At 53.2% G+C, this 13935-nt stretch overlaps 1 long non-coding RNA gene across 1 annotated transcript; it reads left to right on the forward strand.

The window, feature by feature from the left end:
• The first annotated feature begins 2445 nt into the window (after window positions 1–2445).
• On the forward strand, window positions 2446–4690 carry LOC143695247 (uncharacterized). The gene is made up of 4 exons (XR_013184350.1): window positions 2446–3784; window positions 3880–4004; window positions 4429–4485; window positions 4606–4690. It is a non-coding gene; the product is annotated as an uncharacterized LOC143695247 (long non-coding RNA).
• The last annotated feature ends 9245 nt before the right edge of the window (window positions 4691–13935 follow it).

Genomic DNA, 13935 nt, shown 5'->3' on the forward strand with positions numbered 1-13935 from the left:
GGAGCCTCCTGTGGCAGCACCTTGAGGTTACCATGCACTGGTGCTTTGGGTGCTGGCTAGCAGGCTGCTTTCCCTCCTTCAAGAGCAGCTCTGTGCCCACTGCAGGGTGAGACCAGAGCCTGGGGCTCAGGAGTGTCCCTGGCTGCCACTCTGCTGTCCTGCTGCAGGGACATGCTGGTGCCTGGGTGTCACTTTGTGCCCAGAGAGCAATGGCAGGGCTGTCCCCTGGGCTGTTCTCACTGGAGGATGGTGGGGGCATCAGAGACTGAGAGCCCAGCTGGGGCTGGCAGGGAGTGGGCAATGTGGTCATCAGTTAAAAATAAGTTTGAGTTGGGTATTTGTGGGGAGGATCCTCCTGAGGTGGCAGGAGCTGCTCGGAGGTGTGGGTTGGATGCCTGTGCTGGTCCCAACACCAAACAGATCCCAGCTCCCTGGATCTGTTTTCAGGGTGCTCCATGTGCCCACCTCCATCATCTCAAATTCCCTGGCAGCTGTGCCATGCTGGCATTGCTGCCAGTGCTTATCCCAAGAGCAAGTGCTGGCAGCAGGAGCTCCCTGAGTGATTTGGGTGTGAGTGAAGCCTCTCTGTAAGAGACCAGAGCTACTGATTGTAAACTGGGCAGCAACAGAGACTCTGCCACCAGCTTGGCTGAGCTGCTCCAGGGTTTATCCCCCCTGGACATTAAAACCCATCCCTCATTTCTGACCTAAACCTGCCCATGGGACTCTTGCTCTGGGTTTGGGGCCAGTGCAGGCTGTGGTGGAGCAGGTCTGGGGCAGAAATAGCCAGGTTTTTGGGACAAGTGACTCCTGCAGAGCTGCTTGCTCCCTGCATGGATTACCCAGAGTTAGGTTCACTCTGTTGGAGGGGGCTCCAAACACCCTGCAATTACTGTAAATGAAAGTCAAATGATTGTGGGAGCAACTTTGTTGTAGAGTTGAAGGCGTTAAATGGGACAAATCTTACAGGAGAGCCAATTCCTTTTATTAGGTGGGGAAAACAAATTAGCTGGGTACACAAGCCCTTTCTGACACTATTGTTACTGTTATTATCCCTTACTGGTGCTGTTAGAAATGAGGGCATTGCATTAGAGGGAAGGCACGTTATGCAAGTGTTTAGACGTGCTGGTAACTGCTCTCTGCTGACAGGTATTTACTTAATGATATGTTGGAGTGAAAGCCAGCAAGGACAAGCTTTGGAGGGAGCTGGGAGTGCTGGGCTCTGCCTGGACCTCCTGGAGCTGCCTGACACTTCCCACCCACAGTAGGCATCCTCCAAAGCCCCTTTTCTGTCCTTCCAGCAGGTTCCTGACCATAGCACATTCCCTGACTGAGTCCCCAGTGCTCTCCTGGACCCAGGCCTGGTTCCCATTGATGTCTGCAGCCTCCAGAGCTGCCCTGACTTGCTTGCAAAAGGTCTTTGTGCCTGTGCTGGAGGCAATGCCTGCTGTGGGTAGCAGTGGGACTGGTCACGTTTCCGGTGTCATGTGCTGTCCATGACGGATGGCAGAGCCAGTTTTTCTGCTCCAAAAGTGGGACTGGGGAGGAGACCGCAACACTCAAATACCCGGAGCCCTGGCTGCTGCCAGCCAGGCATCCAGGAGATCACTGCTTTTTCAGCTCCAGGTAAGGCCCTTCCCTCTCTCCCTTTTGCCATGCAGGGAATTGAGACTCACCTGTGTGTTTTACAGGCTGGGGAAGCAGAGCAGGACAGGGGGTGAATGAGGGTGCAGCAGGAGCATCCCTGGGGCAGCTCGTGCTCCACGTGGTCCTTGGGGATGGCAATGGGGGCCTGAGCTCTGTGGGAAGGATTTGAGTCCCCTGGCTGAGATAGGAGTGGGCTCAGTGTGAGCTGGTTGTGCCTGGGGAGGGGTCAGGCACACTCAGGCTTCTCCTAGCAGGGTGTGAATACACAGGTTTGCTCTGCTCTGAGCCAGCTGCACCTCATGCCCAGCTTGGCCGTGGACAATTGCAGCTGCTCCATGGGGACCATCAGCTGCTCTCGGGGTTTTGCTGGTTTTTCTGCCTGGGCTTTAGGAAACCAGCCCATCTGGGGCAGGCAAACCTGCCTGTGTGAAATGTGAGGCTCCAGAGGAACAGGCAAAACCAGATCTGCTGGTCCGGGCTGGGATGGAAGAGGAAAAAGCTGAGGGTTGGCATGGAGGCAGCACCCATGGCAGGATCTGCACGGGTGCTGGATGGCTCCCCCAGACAGGGCTTGCAGAGCCCACCCCATCTCTTGGAAATCAGCAGGATTGGTCCCCAGGGACAGAGGTAGCAATGCAGGGGGGGGATTAAAGGGATTTAACCCTCCACAGAGGCATTTCTTGGCATGTGTTGGGGTGGAACCATCCCCTCCCAACCTGGCTGCTGGACTTTGGTCTGGTTGTCCATCTCCTAGTGCAAAGCTCCATGTCCACCTCTGTGCCATCCCTGTCTGTACCCATCTGTGGCCTGTGCCTCCCCTAACTGCTCCCCTCTGGCAGGGAAGGCACAGGGCAGGGGAATCCTCATGGATTTGGGGCTGGGCACAGCATGGGAGCCACGGGGCAGCTTTGGTGAGCAGGACCTGGGGTCAGAGCATCACCTGCATCACCTTCTATCCCTTCCCAGGGCTGCCTTTTCCTTTGTTAATGTTTGATTCTTTTTAATGATTTCAGATTAAAATGTGATTATTTTCAATTAGTAGTTGCACTTCTTAATTACGGAGATGAATTAGATTGCTGTTCATTATTAATTAGATTTTAACTTTGCTCTGATTACATCTTCTATCAGTCACTTCCCACACTCCTTTCCTTCCCATCCATCCAAACTCCCTCTCCCCCTGTGCCACCCCAAACCCCACTGGCTTCCTGCTTCCCTGCAGCATCCTGGGAATTTAAAAACCTGCCTAGAAAATACAAATCAATGTTATTGGCTCACAGGCTGCAACTGGCTCCTTCAAAAGGGCCAGATGATGTCATTTTGTGGCTAAAAACCATTAAAAGGAAGCATTAATATTCTGACTCCCTCCAACACTGGCTGGATGAGAAACTATTCCCTAATTGCCTGCTGCCACAGGGGTGGATCTGCTCTTCCAGTGAGCAGAAGGGACCTGATCCCCTCACCCCTGCTGCCCTGCTTGTGTATGAGGGAGGGTTTGACCTGCCCAGGCTATTTCTTAGGCTTTGTTTGGGCTTCCTATTTTTAAAGCAAGCTGTTTCCTTTGCTTTCTTTTCATCTGTCACCTTTCAGGCACCTAATCAATGCTTGGGAGTTTTCTTACCCTTGCTCTTGGCTTCTTCTCTGCTTGCTGCTGTCTCCATCTCCCTCTCTGCCATCACCCTGTCCCTCAGGGAAGGTGTCCTTTCTGCTGGGGATTCTTAGGAGCCCCCACACCTGCTCTTTATTATTTCTTCCTCATTTAATTTGAAATACCTCTGTAATTTGCACCTGCTCATGGTGGGGGGTTAAGACATCTCCCTGCACATTTGCCCTGAGATTTCTCTGTCTCCATTCCTCTCCACTTGCTGCTTTCCTGGGCAGAGGGGGCTGCCTGGGTGGGCACAAGGTCTGGTCCTTTTGGGTTTTGTGTCATGCACAGATTGTCCCTGCTGTTTTGGGGGGTAGGAATTACACAGGGCCTCTGTAAAAACGGAATGTTCCAGGGAGGCATTTTCACCCCTGGAAAACTCACCTTCCTCCACTCTCCTGTTGCTCCTTCAGGTCCTCTCTGCTCCCTAGGTGTGACTGTCTCGTGCCCCAGAGCTCTTTGGCCTTGGTGAAATGTCGACAATCCTGAAATGTGAGTGCTTGGTGTGGGCCCAGGGGCACCTGCAGGGTTTGTGTGAGCTGGAAGCTGCAGGCTGGCAATGAACCTTCCTCTGTGCCCTGCTGCAGGGTTTGGACGGGAAGATAAGGACAAAGAGGAGGACAGAAAAGAGAAGGAAGAGAAGGAGAAGGAAAAGACTGAGGGAGAAAAAGAGAAGGAGAAGCAGAAGAGGAGGAAGAAGGAAGAAGAAAAGGTAGGGGAATGATAGAGTTTTCTGCAGAACCATTTACATCCTGGCTGTAAAGGGAAGCCACGTCTGAGCCATGGCAAACCCACACCTGCAGTAGATGGAGCTGTGCTGCCCACAGCCTAGAAATCCCAGTGTCCATGGCTTTTCCACTGGCAGACAGCTGTCTCTTTGCTCCCAGCATTCCGAGTTAGATCTCCCTCTTTTTTCTCTCCAAATGGGATGCTGGTGTGGCCAGTGGTGCTGCCTGCACTGCACACACTGTGCAATCCTTGCTCTTGGCTCTGGAGAGCTCTGTGCTGCCATGGTCACACGTGGTTCCACAGCAGCACCAGGGCTCTAGACACCCACAGCACCAGAAATCCCTCTGACTCCTGACTCTGAACTGCCAGGGCTCCCAGTGATGCTCTTCCCTCTCTCTTCACCCCAGCAGGGAGATGGGGAAGAGGACAGGAGCAGCAGCAGCTCTGACAGTGACTCAGAGGAGGTAACCTCAGCCCAGCCCTGTGGGGTTTGCACCTACAAACCCAGTGTGGATGCTCCCAAAGACCTGGGGTGGGACACTGGGCACTACCCTCACATGCTGTCCCTTTTATTTCTGCCCCAGGACCAAGGCATTGCCAAGGATGATGAGAAGGAAGACAAGGATTAGGCTTTCCATGCTGGAGCAGCAGTGCACGCCCTGGGCATGCTGAGGAGGTGGAGATGGAAATGGCAGATTGGGCTGGAGAGTGACTGGGCCACTGTTAGCCAAATAAAGATGTTGTGATCTCCAAAGAAAAATGCTATTTATTCACCCAGTCCCACTGCCTACCCAGTGCTATCTGTCCTTCTGCAAAAGGAAGCACTCAAGAAAGGCAATAATAGGTGGGGACCTGGGCGAGCAGGTTTTGTACAAGGCTGTGACAGAGTCTGGAGAGAAATGCAGGGGCTCTGTGGGCTCTGTGGGCTCTGCAGAGTCCCTCCAGATCTGCATCACCAACATCTCCCCGTGCCCTCCACGCTGTTTGTTGTGGGATGGAGCAGCGTGAGCAGGGACAGACACCTGGAGCTGTGCTGGAGCTGTTAAAACTGATTTCAAATATATCAAAAACAAACAAAAAGCAGTTATAGGGGGGGAAAAGCCGACGAACCTCTCTCTTTTTGCAGCGCTGACCCCAGCGCAGGGGCCGCGCCTGTTCATCCATCCCCAGCCCCGCCGCAGCCGCCGAGCGCTGGCATCGGGCGCGGCGCCAGGAGAAAAACAAGTGGGAAAAATTAGGAAAAATGAGCTGGCACCGCCATCTACCGGGAATGAGACGCCTGGCAGCGGGGCCACGGGTTTCATAACCGCTCGGCTGTTTTGTAAGGCTCCCGCAGCGCTCCGGGGGCAGGGAGAGCATCGGGGACAGGGAGAGGGCATCGGGGACAGGGAGAGCATCGGGGACAGGGAGAGCATTGGGACAGGGAGAGAGCATCGGGACAGGGAGAGGGCACTGGGGACAGGGAGAGGGCATCGGGGACAGAGAGAGAGAGCATCGGGACGGGGAGAGGGCACTGGGGACAGGGAGAGGGCACTGGGGACAGGGAGAGGGCATTGGGGACAGGGAGAGGGCACTGGGGACAGGGAGAGGGCACTGGGGACAGGGAGAGGGCATTGGGGACAGGGAGAGAGCATTGGGGACAGGGAGAGCATCGGGGACAGGGAGAGAGCATTGGGGACAGGGAGAGGGCACTGGGGACAGGGAGAGGGCACTGGGGACAGGGAGAGGGCACTGGGGACAGGGAGAGCATCGGGACAGGGAGAACATTGGGAACAGGGAGAGGGCATTGGGGACAGAGAGAGCATGGGGGACAGGGAGAGCATTGGGACAGGGAGAGGGCACTGGGGACAGGGAGAGGGCATTGGGGACAGGGAGAGCATGGGGGACAGGAAGCGCTCCAGGATGAAGGAACGCTCCAGGATGAAGGAACGCTCCAGGATCAAGGAACGCTCCAGGAACAAGGGGCACTCCAGGAACAAGGAGCACTCCAGGGACAGGGAGCACTCCAGGAGCCCTGGATGCTGGCAGGGTCCATACTGCAGGAAAAGGGACCTCAGAGGGAGAAACAGGGCCAGCAGCCTGACCCACTGCTGCTGCCAGCAGTATTAGGCCAAGCCCAGAAGCCTCACCACCAATAAAAACTTCAATGAAAACTTGAGCATGAGCTCTCCCCGCTGTGTTGCTGCCTTGGTTTGTTTCCCTTAAGGAGTCTATTTTTATGAGTATTTTCTTGAGTAATGCAGATTTCAGGGAAACTCGAGATTAAAAGTCAGCACCACGGAGGATTTTACTTGAAACCACAGAATGTGGCCTTGGATGTTCTTTCTGTGGAACAAATGCAGCCGGCTCTTGTATAAGCACAACAAACAGCAGGAAAGATGCTGAGGAATGTTGTCTTAATTATCCAGCACAAAAATTAAAGGGAAAACACGAAGATGGGAAAAACAAACAGTCCCAAAAGCTAAGCTGGGTTTCAGTGAGCTGGTTTGGCTTCAGCAGGAAAGGATTGATTTTAACTGCCTTATTGCTTCATGAGCCCTTGGGTGCATTAATGTAAAATAATCCTGTGTGGGGTTATTTTACATATTTTACTTTTCCCTCAGTGCAAGCACACAGGACTCTTGCACAAGACACAAACTGCTTCCAAACAGTAGATGGAGTTGCAGAATTTTACGGTCCCCTCAGGCCATGCTACTAAAGGATGGGAATATCTTGGAATAAATTCTGTGTTTGGACATGAAAAGGAGAGGCCTTGCCTTTGCTTTTCAAGATAAAGGTTGGAAACCTTTCAAGCATGGTGTGCCAGACTCTGAGGTGAAGCCTGCCTGTAGATGCTCAGTTGGAACTGAGAGGTGTTGCATCTCACTGGAGTGGGATTCTGCTTTCCAGCTGTCAGGTATTTAATCTAAAAGCCCTGACATTGTCCTCTGTGCCCTGTGCCCCAACTGCCAAAATGGGAGCCTGCAAATATCTGTCTGCAGCTGACCCCACAGCCACGTCCTCACACTGCCCCAAATCTCAGCATCTTCACGTGCTCAGGGCCAGTGCTGGGCACTCCCTGCAGTGCTGGGTGATGGTGAGCACCAAGCCAGGTGAAGTCTTCCTGCTGCTGCTCGTGTTTTACAGTCCCTGCTTCAGGCACTGCACCAAGCTCTCTGCCAATGCAGCCTGTGCAGCCAGATCCCTGTGGCACAAGGGCAGAGAGCCAAACACACCCAGGGACGGGCTGTGTGAGCATCCAGCCAAGCTTCTCCATCCTGCCTTCAGCACCTTGCCCTGCACGTAGCCCTCTCCCCTCTGTGCCCTTGTCCTCCGTTCATAGAACTGGCCAAGTTTGCCCAAAAAGTTGTGGAGGTGAAAACCACTTCACGTTCCCTGGTGTCCCTGATTCCTCATTGCATCTCAGCCCTGGCTTGAAGCCAGGTGGCATGAATGGGCATAGAGCACAAACATTCACACCAGCCACGGGGATTATGGCTCTAAAAACACTCAGTGGAGGAGGCAAGGGGCAGGTGGAGCATCTGGCTTTTGGGGATGCTGAGGACCTTCAGTCAGTTCAGGACATATCCCCCAGCACGACCTTGGTGTGCTGGGATGAGTGTTTGCCCAGAGATGTGCCAGCCATCTCTGAACTCTGACTGCCCCCCATGTTTTAACCACCTCCTCTGCTTGAAGCATCTGCAAGGCTCAACCAGGGGCTCCTTGGAGCTGCTGTGTCTTCAGCTGGCTGGGAGAGGAGTGTGGAGCACAGAGCTGGGCCAAATGCCCATCACACCAGGCTCTGCAGGGGCGGAGTAGGAAAAGACCAGCAAGAGGAACTGGCAGCCGTGGAGTTACTTAAGCAAGTCTTGTTTACACAAATTTATATAATAGCTTTGGCTGGTCCTCGGGGAGCAGGAGGGGTTGTGCTGCCCCTGCTCACAGCATCTGGGGGTGCCTGCAGGGATCCTGCACAGCACGTGGCTGTCTGGGGCCTCAGAGCAGCAGAGATGCCAAGAGAGTTTAGATGTGCAGAAAGAATTGTTTCCTATACCATTTCATGCAGAGATGCCCCCAAATAAAGGCATTTTTCTGTAAATGCCAAAAATTTCAGAACAGAAAGGTTGGGCCTTTTTTTTTGTGATGAGACTTTTCATCTTGCATCTAGGGGCTTTATTATATAAAGTGTCCTATTAGGGAAACAAGGCTTTCTAAGGTAGAGACCAAAAAGAAATCTTTCCTCTGTTCCCAAGTGACCTTCTTCATGGAAAATTTCAAGCTGCTTTTTCATTCCACTAAAAAATGGGAACAGTTAAAAATCCTCACTTTTCCAGAAAAGCTGATTCCTGCAGCCCTGCTTATGATCTGCTAATCTCTGCAGAGTGCTGGGCAGAGGTTTCCTATGAAACCACTCTTCTATTTTTGAGCTGAATAAAAAGAAAAGCAAAACTCAAATGGAACTGGAGTCATACAAGTGAAGGCTGTTTTGGAAGGTGAAATCCCTGCTCCTGCTTCCTGCACAGCACTCAGACTTGCTCCTCTCTGTGCTGCATCCTTCTACAACTTATCCCTTCATTCTGAATATCTGTAAACTAAGACTCTTTGCTATGTTAATTAGCAGGTAAAAGTTATAGCAGAGCTTTATTCATGGGATTAATTGTCATAAAAATGATGCTGAGGACACACATCTTTCCCAGCACCTTTCCCTCCCCTAGGACTCTGCATTTGCTCTTTCAGAAGAGCAGAGCAGGCTCCTTACTCTCCAAGCCTCACTGCAATAGCTTCCTAAACCCCACAGTGGAATGGTGCCAGGCTTCTTTTGAAGGAGAACCTTCAATTTGCTCTGGCAGATTCCCCAGGACAGGTTTCTGGGTGACAAATGTTCCGAGCACTAACAACCTGACCTCTTTAAGAGCCGTGACGTCCGCGCGTTATGAAAGGAGGAGCTGGTGACGGGCTTACCCAAACATGATTCACCTGCTGTTCAAAGTGCACCAGAGGTGGAGGCCAGCCAGCCCGTGGAACAAAAAGGCACAGACAGAAATATTTGTCTGCTCCTTGAGCAGAAAGCTCTGCCCAGGCCACCACTGCTGTGAACAGACCAGGGGTACAACAGGCAGCTATTTATAACTGTGGGAGAGAACAGCCCTGCTCATCCTGCCTGAAATCCAGCCCAGGGTGTGTTTAGGGCTTCATTCTGTCTGGCTGAGGGGAAGGGAAACTGCAGGGACACCCTGAGAGCCCTCTGCACTTCTCCCTGAGACTTCCAGGTGCTTCCTTCTCCACATGGCCAGACACAGCTTTTGGATGGAATTGTGCCACTGGCTTTGCAAGAGCTCTTTGTCCTCACCAAGAAGGACACACAGGGGTGGTGGAGATGCTGGAGCTGAAGGAATAAGGAGCCAGGATAAGGGATGAGGAAGTCAGCCCCCGGATCTGGCCTGAGAGAGCAGAGGCGTCCCTGCAGAGAGGCTGTGCCAGCTGCAGAGCCCACCCTGTGCCACTGGCAGCCTCCTCTGGCAGCGCTGGGCGCCCGCCAGCCCTGCTGGCATCTCTGCCAGGTGCCTGGGAGCTGCACAGGAAAAAGGGAAAAAGGAAGAAATGAGGGAGGCAGCACGTACTCGCTTCTTGCTGAGGCCATGAGATCTGGTGAGAGAGTGGGGCAGGGCAGCTGCAGAGTCCCCAGCTGCAGTGATGGGCCACCATGGTGTCACCCTGGGCCACAGGTCGGACACACAGCAGCTTGTGAAGGGGCAGCTTCTGTCTGACCCTGCAGGAAAGGCTGATACAAATCTGCTCTCCCCAGCCTGAAGATGCAGAGGGTGATTGACCTCCAGGTCTGCCCCATGGGGATGCAGTTCCCTCTGGACACCAATCTTCTGGAACTGGTGGACCTTGCTGCAATGTAGAGGCATCCTCAGGGAGTTGTCTTGTTATGACTTTTCCTCCTTTAGTCACTTTGTTATCCATGGTTTAGGTGGTGCTGAACAAACCCTGCTGACTTTGGGCTCCTCCTTGGGAACTCCTATAGATGGAGGATCTTCAGCTTCAATAAAAATACCAATAAAACAATTGCAAGGCATCAAGGCAAACTTACAGCACCCTGCACCACAGCCCATGGTCTTGTCACCCATCCCAGGGCCTCCCTCCTGGATAATGGGGACAGCTCTGATCTGGTTTTGTATCCTCTCCTTGGGGTATGTAGTTTGTACATGACTGCCCATGCTGTGGAAAAAGACATCTCCATCTATTTTATGTGGGACTTGTTCCAAGGCTGGCTGATAATGTTCTGCCAACCTCTTTGCCAAGATGTTTGGCTCGAGAGACTAAAATGAGCCAGATAGGAATCTGGGCTCTCCCGCTGTGCCTCTCCAGTTTCCAGGAGTTCAGGCATAAGCCTAGTTACATGAACAATGAGATAATGCTCCTTTGCAGCTCTCTGTCCCACCAGTCCATGTGAAAGTCAACTCATTTCTCTAGGAATGATGCTGCCTCAGGCAAAGCCTGTGTGAGTCAGAAGGAAAAAATACTGAAGTTTTCTTAATTCCCTGACCCTGTTTACATCTGATCCTCTGTACTGAGAGTCAGGACCCCTCTGAGCACTCAAGCAGCAGAGTTTCAGGACTTGGGAACAATACCACGTAATTTATATGATTGCTTCCTGCCCAGTGCCAGCACAGAGCAGAACTGGAATCCCAAACCTCACTGTGGCAATCTGCCTGCCTCTGCCCAGAGCAAACCAGCAGCAGCTCCCCTAACTGCACACAAAAGATGCAGGTTATAAAAGATGAGCTCAGGACAAAGAGTCTCCCACACCACCTGCTCCCACTTCCTTTTGCTCCACTTCCCAGGAAAGGCTTTGTACCACATGTAGCAAATGGGGAAACCTGGTGGTTGAATAACATCCTGGATCTAGAAATACTATGATGTAAAGAAAGAAAAAATTCCAGGAAGCTGATGTGTTTGTTGACAGCTTTGGGCTGGGGTGGGGGGAAGGGGGGATGATGCAAATAATTCCCTGCATGTTACAGGCACGTACTGAGGTGTAAAAATAATTCCTTAGGCCAACTCTGGAGGCTTGCAGGCAGCCAGGATCCAGGTGCAGCACTGCTGGGGCACAAGGATGCCTGCACAGGTGCTGAGGCTCTTTGCCTGATCACCCACATCTTGGACATGCCACTGTGAGCCCAGCGTGGCCCTTGTTGGTAGCAACACTCCCCCTCCTTGGCTGCAACACTCCCCCTCCTTGGCTGGATTCTGACGCTTTCCTCCTTGTGTGGGTTTAGAAATGGCAGAACTTGTTTCACCCCTGTGCAACAAGACTTTCAGGTCTGATGGTGCTGGAGGAAGCTGGTGGGTAGAGCAGGGATAGCAGTGTGGAAAAGGGGTCATGACATTCAGGGTGCATGTTCCTGTTTACGTGTGCCTGTGGTGCCTTTGAAGACACCCTCAGGAGCACACAGGCAAACAAAGCTCTGAACAAAAAAAGGCAACACTGGGAAGGTGCTGCCACCTCAGAGCCACTCCTTAAACCCTAATGTGTCAAAAACAAGTGTCAATGCTTGCAACAAATATTTATGCACTAAAAATGAGCAAACACAGCTGGTGTGCAATCCCTGATCCCCATGCTGGGCTGTCAGCAGTCTGGACCACATTAATGAGGCTGTGCTGGAGCTGAAGCACAAGTGGACGTGTGGCTGGGAGCCAGAGGAGGAACTGCAGCAACACCTGGAACTCCTCACCCTGCACTGACCCTGGGATATTTCCCACCTCTGAACTGAAAAAAAAAAAAATATTAAAAATCCTGTTGTGCTTTGCAAATAGTTCCTACACACAGTGTGATCTGTCTTGGGTTATGCAACACGTGAAGTTCTCATCTGGCCAGCAGAATGGTTAGCATTAAGCATTTAAAGCCTTTTTTTTTTTCTTTTTCAGTTATGTACTGAGTCAGCACAAACAGGGCAGTGACAAGAGAAAGCATTCGGAGTTCTGAACCAGCTCAGGACAGACTGAAGAAAACAAAATGTTCTTGCACACTGGTGCTAATGAAGCCTGGTTTGCCATGGCCTCGTGTGTCGTGGTTGATTGATTTTAAACAGCATTATGCAAAGCAGCATCACGCCTGCTCTGCTTGGAGAGCCCACACATGGTTGTGGAGTGAATCAGGAGGTGAGGGAAAGAATGAGGCAGGTCCCAGGAGAACAGCCCTGTGTCTCCCACAGGAACTGGCTGGGGTGATGAAAGATGCTGTGCTGCTCACCTGGCAAAGGGCTGCTGCTCCCAGGCTGAGCCACACAAACAGGCTGTTGTGCACTTTGCTGCAATGTTGGCTGTGGTGGCTAAAGTCACCCTCATTTCATGGCTCACGAGCCAGGAACGTGCCCTTCCTGAGGGGTAAACTGGAGACAAAGCTGGTGAAGCCTCCCTGGTGGCAATCTTTGTTCTTTTAGTCAATAGCCAGGTTTTGGTGGGAAAACAAGCCATGGTGAGAACTAAACCATGAAAGGAGAGTGTCTGGTGTGAATGATCTTTGTCCACCTGAGGAATGCCCATGGGAGAACTGCTGGGGGAAGGGATGTGCAAGGTCCTCTGAGGCAGGGGTGGGAAGGGGGAGGTAAAGACTGACCCTGCAGATGGGGACATGGAAAATGTTCCCTTCTGAGCAGTGCCAGTCAGACTCCAATGCTCCCACTGTCCCTAATGCCATGCTCAGCTTTTCAGGGCAGTATTACCAAATGTCACCTGAGATTTCTCCAGTCTGGAGGGATCACTTAAAAAGATAACGGAGAAAGCAATGAAGCCTATCAAGCCCACATAAAATGCTTAGCTGTTGAGTTTTTAAAACCACTTATGAGCCGTTTAATGTTATTGCAATAGATTTGGAAACAAAACCTGCTCCACAGCCCAAACCTCCCCCAGCCACTCTCTCAGTGGGGCACGGGTTTCACCAGCACTGATGTCCCACTCGTGATCTCCCTCCCTGAGCAGCCCTGCCAGTGTGTGCATAGGGTTGGGTTGTTTTTGGGGACACACAAATGAGCCCTTGGGGAATGTGCTTCATCCTGATCTACTAAGCTCCAGATTTCAGTTGTTTTTCTCGGCACCTGCTGTGCAAGAGCTGCTGGCTTTTTGCTGTATGACTGTGTGCTCAGGGGATGCATCTCCCTTCTGATACTGGGTCCATCCTGGGGGTCTATGAGTGGGAAGGGGATTGTTCACATAGAGGGTCTGAAATCATTCGGCTCTGGGTAAGTAGAGCACCTGAGAGAGATGTGGTTTCTCGTGTACGTTGGAGGAGTGCCCCTATGCCCCCAAACGTGATGAGTTTCCATGGAAGGTGATGCAAACAGGCATCAGGTGCAAACCAGCCTCACCAGCCTGCCCTGCTCTGGAGCACCACAACAGCCAGCACCCCACTCCCACTCTGGAGAGCCTCAGACAGCTGAGGGAGCCCAGGTATCCTGTGCCAGGACTCCGGAGCATCCCACCCTCCTGTCCCCATCACAGAGCACCCTGTGTCCCCAGGACTTGTGCCCCAGCCCTGCTCCACAGCCCCGCGGATACCCCAGACAGCCCGCACCGTGAGCGGCTCTGGCCCTGGCCCCAGCCTGTGGCATCCCGAAACACCCCCGGTACTCTGCACCTTGGTCCTGCTTCGGCTCGTACCGCACCCGGCGGCTCCGGGGCTCCCCAGCATCCCCGCCTGCCGGGAACGGGCAGCGGAGCCCCCCAGCCCCGCGGCTCGGGGGGTTTGGCACCCACCGGCACACCGACCCCGCCGGGCCCGGCTCCCCTCCCCGCGCCCCTCGCCCCCGGTTCCGCGGGCTCCGTTACGAAACGCGGCCGGGGCGGGGCGGCGCGGCCGGCGGCGGCCAATGGTGGCCCGGGCAGCCCCGCCACCGGCGCCTGCCCCGGGTCCCTCCGGCGGGCCGGGC

Source organism: Agelaius phoeniceus, chromosome 15 (assembly GCF_051311805.1).
Source record: "Agelaius phoeniceus isolate bAgePho1 chromosome 15, bAgePho1.hap1, whole genome shotgun sequence".
In the NCBI taxonomy this organism is placed as follows: domain Eukaryota; kingdom Metazoa; phylum Chordata; class Aves; order Passeriformes; family Icteridae; genus Agelaius; species Agelaius phoeniceus.